Below are 10,820 nucleotides of genomic sequence, written 5' to 3' on the forward strand. Positions count from 1 at the left end.
TCAAAGAAAATCAGGAACAAAAAGCAAAGAACAAAAATAAAATTGGGTTGCCTCCCAACAAGCGCTATTGTTTAACGCCCTTAGCTAGGCATAAAAACACGAATAGATCTAAGTATTGCCATCTTTGGTATGCAATCCATAAGTGGCTCTCATGATAGATTCATATGGCAATTTAATTTTCTTCCTAGGAAAGTGTTCCATGCCCTTTCATAATGGAATTTGAAATCTAATGTTTCCTTCTTTCATATCAATAATTGCACCAATCGTTCTAAGGAAAGGTCTACCAAGAATAATAGGACATGTAGGATTGCAATCTATATCAAGAACAAGGAAAATCTACGGGCACATACTTCCTATTTGCAACAATAAGAACATCATTAATCCTTCCCATAAGTTTCTTAATAGTGGAATCCGCAAGATGCAAATTTAAAGAACAATCATCAAATTCACGGAAACCTAACACATCACATAAAGTTCATGGAATTGTGGAAACGTTAGCACCCAAATCACACAAAGCATGGCACTCATAATATTTAATCTTAATCTTAATAGTAGGTTCCCGCTCATCATAAAGTTTTGTTGGGATAGAAACTTCCAATTCAAGCTTTTCTTCAAAAGATTGCATCATAGCATCAACGATATGTTTAGTAAAAGCTTTGTTTTGATTAGAAGAATGAGGAGAATTCAACATTGATTGCAACAAGGAAATACAATCTATTAAAGACAATTATCATAATTAAATTCCTTGAAATCCAAAAGAGTGGGTTCATTGCTACTTAAAGTCTTGACCTCTCCAATCCCACTTTTATCAATTTTTGCATCTAGATCTAAAAACTTCGAATCATTGGGACGCCTTTTAACTAAAGTTGACTCATCTTTAGTCCCATATTTATCAAAATTTATATTAGAAAACAAAGATTCAATAGGATTCACATCAATCACTTTAAGATCTTCATCATTATTTTCATGAAAACTAGAAGAACACACTTTTTCAAACAAATCTCGTTTAGCATGCATCTTGGCGGTTCTTTCTTTGCACTCATCAATGGAAATTATAATGGCTTTGAGAGAATCATTAATATCATGCTTGGGTGAAATAGATCCAAGTTTCAAAGAATCAACATCAAGAGAAATTCTATCCACGTTCCTAGTCAAATCATCAATCTTGAGAAATTTTTCTTCAATCAACGCATTGAAATTATTTTGCGAACTCATAAATTCTCTAACACTAATCTCAAAATCAGAGGGCATCTTATTACAATTTCCATAGGAATTATGTAGGAATTACCATAAGTATTAGAGGAATTACTAGGAAATGACCTAGGATTAAAATTACCTCTATACGCGTTATTACCAAAATTGTTCCTACCAACAAAATTCACATCCATAGATTCATTATTATTCTCAATCAAAGTGGACAAAGGCATATCATTAGGATCAATAGAAGCACTCTTACTATCAAATAATTTCATAAGTTCATCCATCTTTCCACTCAAAACATTAATTTGTTCAATTGCATGCACTTTTTTACTAGTGGAAGATCTTTCGGTGTGCCATTGAGAATAATTGACCATAATATTATCTAGGAGCTTAGTAGCCTCTCGTAAAGTAATTTCCGTAAAAGTGCCTCCTGCGGCCGAATCTAAAAGGTTTCTAGAAGCAAAATTCAATCCGACATAATTTTTTTGTATAATCATCCACAAATTCAAACCATGAGTAGGGAAATTTCGTATCATCAATTTCATCCTCTCCGAAGATTGTGCAACATGTTCATGATCAAGTTGCTTAAAATTCATAATATCGTTCCTAAGGGAGATGATCTTAGCAGGAGGAAAATACTTAGAGATGAAATCATATTTACACTTGTTCCATGAATCAATACTATTTTTAGGCAAATATGAAAACCAAGTTTTAGCACGATCTCTAAGCGAAAATGGAAATAGCTTCAATTTAACAATATCATTATCCACATCCTTTTTCTTTTGATATCACACAAATCAACGGAATTGTTTAGATGGGATGCGACATTTTCACTAGGAAGGCTAGAAAATTGATCTTTCATAACAAGATTCAGCAAAGCGGCACTAATTTCACAAGATTCCCCATTAGTAGCAGGAGCAATCGGAGTACTGATAAAATCATTATTATTGGTGTTGGAAAAGTCACACAATTTGGTATTCTCTTGAGCCATCATGACAAATCAAGCAATCCAACACACGAGCACACAAAAGGCAAGTGAGAAAGACGAAAGGAAGAGGGGCGAAGAAAAGGAACATCTTTTTTAAAATCGTTATAGAAGTGGGGGAGAGGAAAACGAGAGGCGAATGGCGGACAATGTAATGCAAGAGATGAGAGTTTATGATGGGTACTTGGTATGTCTTGACTTGGTGTAGATCGCCTCGGCAAAGGCGCCAAAAATTATTCCTGGTATTTATTGAGCTTGCGTTGGTTTTTCCCTTGAAGAGGAAAGAGTGATGCAATAAAGTAGAGATAAGTATTTCCCTCAGTTTTAGAACCAAGGTATCAATCCAGTAGGAGTCAGGGTGCACGCGGCGCGGGTTGCCCGCAATCCCGCAAAGACCGCCCCGCATAAAACATGCTTTGCGGTAACATGCGGGTAACTGCATAATTATGCGGCCACTTGCGGGCTGTCCGCCGGAACCCACTATGTGCCCGCATAGCCATTCCAGTTTGTATTGGAATCTCAGATGTTGTACGTGTGCATTAGAATCTAGAATCCTGTTTGCGTGAGTTCCACTTCCCAACGCCCAACGAGCTGCCCCGACGGCGGCCGCTCCTCCAGCTTACGGACACTGGGTTCAGGCACACATACTTCAAGTTGTCCGGTGGCGATGTTGACGTGTACATGGGAACCCGTGCCGCTATCATCGTGCCCAATGGTGCAGACAAGTCCACCGCGCAGAAGTGCTCTTCGGATGGCACCTGAACAGTCTCTCCGGATGGCAGAAGATGCGCGTGGTGCTCGCCTCCATGGCATTGAGGAACTGCACGATGCTACTCCTGGAGCTGTACGAGCCCATGAACTATCTGGACATGCAGACTAACGACCTGCTAGCCGAAGCACTGTGCGAGTTCACGGCATGGGTCGTGATAGTCAGCCAACACTCGAGGCTTAGTTCTCGATCGTGCAAGGACAAAGAAGGCAGCAAGGTGTGGCTGGCGTAGGCCGCCTAGCCGGCCAATGGGAACGACGACTAACCATGTGTATTAGCAAGACAACAAAAAGATTATGCGGGTTGGCGGCTCCCGCTTAACCCGCACGTCCTGCATCATGGTCACCTGCGTAGCCCACATGTCGTGTGCGGGCAAGATTGCGGGACTGTGGGACGACCTCAACCCGTCCCACTTGCACCCTGAAATAGGAGACAATGCACAAATCACAGGTTACCTGCACAAACAATCAAACAAACTTGCACCCAACGCGATAAATGGGTTGTCAATCCCTTCACGGTTACTTGCAAAAATGAGATCTGATAGAGATAGATAAACGATAAAGTAAATATTTTTGGTTTATAGACCGGAGAGTAAAAGATTGCAAGAATAGTAGATCGAAAACTAATATTGTAGATCGAAAACTTATATGATCAAAAAGAGACCCGGGGGCCATAAGTTTCACTAGAGGCTTCTCTCAAGATAAAAAATAATATGATGGGTGAACAAATTACCGCCAAGCAATTAATAGAAGAGCGCAAAGTTATGACGATATCTAAGGCAATGATCATGAATATAGGCATCACGTCTGTGTCAAGTAGATCGACACGACTCTACGTCTACTACTATTACTCCACACATCGACCGCTATCCAACATGCATCTAGAGTATTAAGTTCATAAAGAACGGAGTAATGCATTAAGTAAGATGACATGATGTAGAGGAATTAACTCAAGCAATATGATGAAAACCCCATCTTTTTATCCTTGATGGCAACAATACAATACCTGCCTTGCTGCCCCTATTGTCACTAGGAAAGGACACCGCAAGATTGAACCCAAAGCTAAGCACTTCTCCCATTGCAAGAAAAACCAATCTAGTTGGCCAAACCAAACCGATAATTCGAAGAGACTTGCAAAGATATCAAATCATGCATATATGAATTCAGAGAAGATTCGAATAATATTCATAGATAAGTTGATCATAAATCCACAATTCATCGGACCTCGGCAAACACACCACAAAAAAGTATTACATCGAATAGATATCCAAGAACATCGAGGAGAACATGGTATTGAGAATCAAAGAGAGAGAAGAAGCCATCTAGCTACTAGCTATGGACCCGTAGGTCTGTAGTAAACTACTCACGCTTCATCGGAAGGGCAATGGTGTTGATGTAGAAGACCTCCGTGATTGAATCCCCCTCCGGCAGGATGTCGGAAAAGGCCCCTAGATGGGATCTAACGGGTATAGAAGGTTGCGGCGGCGAAAAAGTGTTTTTGTGGATGCCTCTGTTGGTTTGGGGATATATGGGATTATATAGGTGAAGAAATTAGGTCAGGAGGTGCACGAGGGGCCCAAAAGGGTGAGGGCGCTCCCTACCCCCCTAGGTGCGCCCTCCGTCCTTGTGGCAGCCTCGTGGCTCATACGACTTCATCTCCAAGTCTCCTAGTTGTCTTCTGGTCCAAGAAAAATCACCGTGAAAGTTTTATTTCGTTTGGACTCCATTTGGTATTCCTTTTCTGCAAAACTCAAAAATAGGGAAAAAACAGGAACTGGCACTGGGCTCTAGGTTAATAGGTTAGTCCCAAAAATAATATAAAATAGCATAATAATGCATATAAAACATCCAAAACAGATAATATAATAGCATGGAACAATAAAAATTATAGATACGTTGGAGACGTATCATTCATCTCCTAGATAGATCTTGCGTGAGCATAGGAGTTTTTTGAAATTGCATGCTATGTTCCCCAACAGTGGTATCAGAGCCAGGTCTATGCGTAGATGATAAGCATGAGTAGAACACAAAGAGTTATGGGCGGTGATCATCATACTGCTTACCACCAATGTCTTATTTTGATTCGGCGGTATTGTTGGATGAAGCGGCCCGGACCAACCTTACATGACCACGTTCATGAGACTGATTCCACCGACAGACACGCAACTAGTTTTGCATAAAAAAGGTGGTTGGTGGTTGTTTGTTTCTCCTACTTTAGTTGAATCGAATTTGACTGTCGTCGGTCCTTGTTGAAGGTTAAAACAACAAACTTGATAAATCACCGTTATGGTTTTTGTGTCATAGGTAAGAACTGTTCTTGCTAGAAACCCGTATTAGCCATGTAAAACTTGCAACAACAAAGTAAGGATGTCTAACTTGTTTTTGCAGGGAATGTTGGGATGTGATATGGTCAAGACATGATGTGATATATGTTATCATATGAGATGATCATGTTTTGTAATCTATTGGCAACTAGCAGGAGCCTTATGGTTGTTTCTTTATTGTATGAAATGCATACACAATGTAATTGCTTTACTTTATCGCTATGAGTTAGCAATAGTCGTAGAAGCAATAGTTGGCGAGACGACCACGACACAACGATGGATATCAAGGTGTCGAGCCGATGATGATGGAGATCATAATGATGCTTTGGAGATGGAGATCAAAAGCACAAGATGATGATGGCCATATCATGTCACATATTTTTGATTGCATCTGATGTTTATCTTTTATGCATCTTATTTTGCTTAGAACGGTGGTAGCATTATAAGATGATCCCTTCACTAAATTTCAAGGTAAAAGTGTTATCCCTGAGTATGCACCATTGCTACAGTTCATCGTGTTGAGATACCACGTGATGATCGGGTGTGATAGACTCTACGTTCACATACAATAGGTGTAAGCCATATTTACACACGTGAAATACTTGGGTTAAACTTGACGAGCCTAGCATGTACAAACATGGTATCGGAACACTGGAGATCGAAAGATCAAATGTGAATCATATAGTAGATATGATTGATACGTCTCCAACGTATCTATAATTTTTTATGTATTCATGCCATGTTTATAATATTTTTACATGCTTTTGGTATTGTTTGGTTAGAACTAACCCGGACTGACGCTGTTTTCAGCAGAACTACCGTGGTGTTGTTTTTCTGCAGAAATAAAGTTCTCAGAATGCGCTGAAAATCAACGGAGATTTTTTCTAGAAAATATAAAAAATACTGGAACAAAAAGTTATCAAAGAGGAGTCTCGTGGGGCCCACGAGGGTGGAGGGCGCCCCCCCTTGGGCGAGCCCTGTGCCTCGTGGACACCCCATGGGTCCTCCTGACTTGTTCTTGATGCCAAACCCTCCTATAAATACAGAAACCCCCAAAACATAACCTAGATCGGGAGTTCCGCCACCGCAAGCCTCTATAGCCACCAAAAACCTCCTGGGAGCCCGTTCCAGCACCCTGCCGGAGGGGGAAATCACCACCGGTGGCCATCTTCATCATCCAGGCGCTCTCCATGATGATGAGGGAGTAGTTCACCCTCGGGGCTGAGGGTATATGTACCAGTAGCTATGTGTTTGATCTCTCTCTCGTGTTCTTGACATGGCACGATCTTGATGCACCGCGAGCTTTGCTACTATAGTTGGATCTTATGATGTTTCTCCCCCTCTACTCTCTTGTAATGGTTGAGTTTTCCCTTTGAAGTTATCTTATTGGATTGGGTCTTTAAGGATTTGAGAACACTTGATGTATGTCTTGCATGTGCTTATGTGTGGTGACAATGGGATATCACGTGATCTACTTGATGTATGTTTTGGTGATCAACTTGCGAGTTCAGTGACCTTGTGAACCTATGCATAGGGGTTGGCACACATTTTCATCTTGACTCTCTGGTAGAAACTTTGGGGCACTCTTTGAAGTTCTTTGTGTTGGTTTGATTAGATGAATCTGAGATTGTGTGATGCATATCGTATAATCATACCTGCGGATACTTGAGGTGACATTGGAGTATCTAGGTGACATTAGGGTTTTGGTTGATTTGTGTCTTAAGGTGTTATTTTACTACGAACTCTAGGGCTATTTGTGACACTTATAGGAATATCCCAATGGATTGACCGGAAAGAATAACTTTGAGGTGGTTTCATACCTACAATAATCTCTTCATTTGTTCTCCACTATTAGTGACTTTGGAGTGACTCTTTGTTGCATGTTGAGGGATAGTTATATGACCCAATTATGTTATTATTGTTGAGAGAACTTGCACTAGTGAAAGTATGAACCCTAGGCCTTGTTTGGAAGCATTACAACAGTTTGTGCTCACTTTTATTATTAGTTACCTTGCTATTTTTATATTTTAATATTACAAAAACCTATATCTACCATCCATATTGCACTTGTATCACCATCTCTTCGCCGAACTAGTGCACCTATACAATTTACCATTGTATTGGGTGTGTTGGGGACACAAGAGACTCTTTGTTATTTGGTTGTAGGGTTGTTTGAGAGAGACCATCTTCATCCTATGCCTCCCACAGATTGATAAACCTTAGGTCATCCACTTGAGGGAAATTTGCTACTGTCCTACAAATATCTGCCCTTGGAGGCCCAACAACGTCTACAAGAAGAAGGTTTCATAGTAGACATCAAGCTATTTTCTGGCATCGTTGCCGGGGAGGCTAGGTAAGCGGCACTAACACCCCGTCGACTAAGCTCTTTGGCGCCGTTGCCGGGGAGGTGAGTGCTTGAAGGTATATCTTTATATCTTGCAATCGAATCTTTTAGTTTCATGTTTTATCACTAGTTTAGTCTATAAAAGAAAACTACGAAAAAATGGAATTGAGGTTTCCTCATATGCTTCATCTCTTTAATGTATTTCGTGAAAATAAGGATTCTAGTAATTATGCCAAAGTGTTAGAAGAAGAATTCATTAAATTGCTTGGCACTAAATATTTGAATGACGAGCATGATTGCAATGTTGTTAGTATGAATTCCTTGAATATCCATGATGCTAATGATATGCAAATCCACAAGCTTGGGGAAGCTATGTTTGATGAAGATGATATTTTTAGTCCCCCAAGTTTTGATGAGCAAATTTATTATGATGATAGCATGCCTCCTATTTATGATAATTATTTTGATGAAAGTGGATTTGGAGAAGTCATGACTTTATTTAGTGATGATTCCACTATTTCAGAAGAGGTTCCAATTGATTATGAGAATAAAGTTCCTATCTACGCTGATTATTGTGATGACATGTATGCTATAAAGAACAATGATAACCATGAAACTTGTCATCATGATTTTAATTTTCAATTGGGTTATGCCTCAAATGATAGTTATTTTGTTGAGTTTCCTCCCACTATTATTCATGAGAAGAAATTTGCTTATGTGGAGAGTAATAAAATTTATACGCTTGGGGATCATGAAAATAATGCTTTATGTGATGGTTATATTGTTGAATTCATTCATGATGCTACTGAAAATTATTATGAGGGACGAATATATGCTTGTAGGAATTGCAATAATATCAACTTTCCTCTCTATGTGTTGAAAATCTTGAAGCTATGCTTGTTTTGCTTTTCTATGCTAGTTGATTCTTGTTCCCATAAGTTGTTTGCTCAAAAAATCCCTATGCATAGGAAGTGGGTTAGACTTAAATGTGCTAGTCATATTCTTCATGATGCTCTCTTTGTGTTTCAATTCTTATCTTTTATGTGAGCATCATTGTCATCATCATGCCTAGCTAGAAAGGCATTAAAGAAAAGCGCTTGTTGGGAGACAACCCAATATTTAACCCTACTGTTTTTGTGTGTCAACATGATTAAGCTACTGTATTAATCATGTCTTATAGCTTTTGTTTCAATAAAGTGCCAAGTAGAACCTTTGGGAAGACTTGGGTGAAAGTTAATGCGATCTTGCTGTAAAAAACAGAAACTTTGCACTCACGAGAATAATTTTCATTTGTACCAGAAGAGTGTTTTTAAGTTGATTCTTTTTGAATAAGATTAATAGAAAAATTACTCACATACACCAATTAATTTCAGAATTTTCAGAGTTACATAAGTATTCTAGAGTTACAGATTACTACAGATTGTTCTGTTTTTGACAGATTCTGTTTTCTATGTGTTGTTTGCTTATTTTGATGAATCTATGAGTAGTATAGGAGGGTATGAACCAATATGAATGCAGTAGATATTACACCAATATGAATTTAGAATGAGTTCACAATAGTACCAAAATTGGTGATTTATTTTCCTATACTAACGGAGCTTACGAGTTTTCTGTTGAGTTTTGTGTTGTGAAGTTTTCAAGTTTTGGGTAAAGATTCGATGGACTATGGAATAAGGAGTGGCAAGAGCCTAAGCTTGAGGATGAACAAGGCCCCCCAAGGTAATATTCAAGGACAACCAAGAGCCTAAGCTTGGGGATGCCCCGGATGGCATCCCCTCTTTCGTCTTCGTTCATCGGTAACTTTACTTGAGGCTATATTTTTATTCACCACATGATATGTGCTTTGCTTGGAGCGTCATGTCATTTTGTTTTATTTTGTTTTGATTTCTATTTGAATAATATCCCAATATCTGAAATTCTTAAATGTTAGAGAGTCTTCACATAGTTGCACAATTATTCGACTACTCATTGATCTTCACTTATATCTTTTGGAGTAGTTTGTCGTTTGCTCTAGTGCTTCACTTATATCTTTTTAGAGCATGGTGGTGGTTTTATATTGAGGAAATTGATAAACTCTCATGCTTCACTTATATTATTTTGAGAGTCTTTTATAACATCATGGTAATTTGCTTTGGTTATAAAATTAGTCCTAATATGATGGGCATCCAAGATGGGTATAATAAAAACTTTCATATAAAGTGCATTGAATACTATGAGAAGTTTGATTATATATGATTGTTTTGAGATGTGAAGATGGTGATATTAGAGTCATGCTAGTAGAGTAGTTGTGAATTTGTATAGATACTTATGTTAAAGTTTGTGATTCCCGTAGCTTGCACGTATGGTGAACCGTTATGTGATGAAGTTGGATCATGATTTATTTATTGATTGTCTTCCTTATGAGTGGCGGTCGGGGATGAGCGATGGTCTTTTCCTACCAATCTATCCCCCTAGGAGCATGCGCGTAGTAATATTTCAATAATTAATAAATTTTTGCAATAAGTATGTGAGTTCTTTATGACTAATGTTGAGTCCATGGATTATACGCACTCTCACCCTTCCACCATTGCTAGCCTCTCTTGTACCGTGCAACTTTTGCCGGTACCATACACCCACCATATAGCTTCCTCAAAACAGCCACCATACCTACCTATTATGGCATTTTCATAGCCATTCCGAGATATATTGCCAAACTTTCCACCGTTCCGTTTATTATGACACGCTTCATCATTGTCATCACTACAAAACAAATACACTTTCGTGATGATACATGTTTGTCATAGTAGGTCACGTTTTTTGTCATGCGTGTACATCCATGACGATTTTATGACAGAATCAAGATAGTCATACATGTGCTGTCGTAGAAGTGTTCCATGATAATACCAAAATTATCATCACGAAAGTGTCCACTTCCATGACGATAAATCGCGCGTCACAAGTGTTTTCGTCAAGGGTGACCGACACGTGGCATCCACCATAACGGAACCATTAAGCTATCGGGTCCGGTTTTGGATCCGATAACCCGTTAACAGCCCCGACCAATGGGAATTTTCCACGTGTAAAATCATCATTGCCTTGAGGAAACACGTGTCAACTCACCGTTGGGACAGATGTCATCCACTCATTGGACCCAAGGCGCCTATGATACATCGACACATGGCACAACCCAACAGAGGCCCATTCCTGTGAAAAAGCCGGC

The sequence above is a fragment of the Triticum dicoccoides genome, chromosome 3B (assembly GCF_002162155.2).
Source record: "Triticum dicoccoides isolate Atlit2015 ecotype Zavitan chromosome 3B, WEW_v2.0, whole genome shotgun sequence".
In the NCBI taxonomy this organism is placed as follows: domain Eukaryota; kingdom Viridiplantae; phylum Streptophyta; class Magnoliopsida; order Poales; family Poaceae; genus Triticum; species Triticum dicoccoides.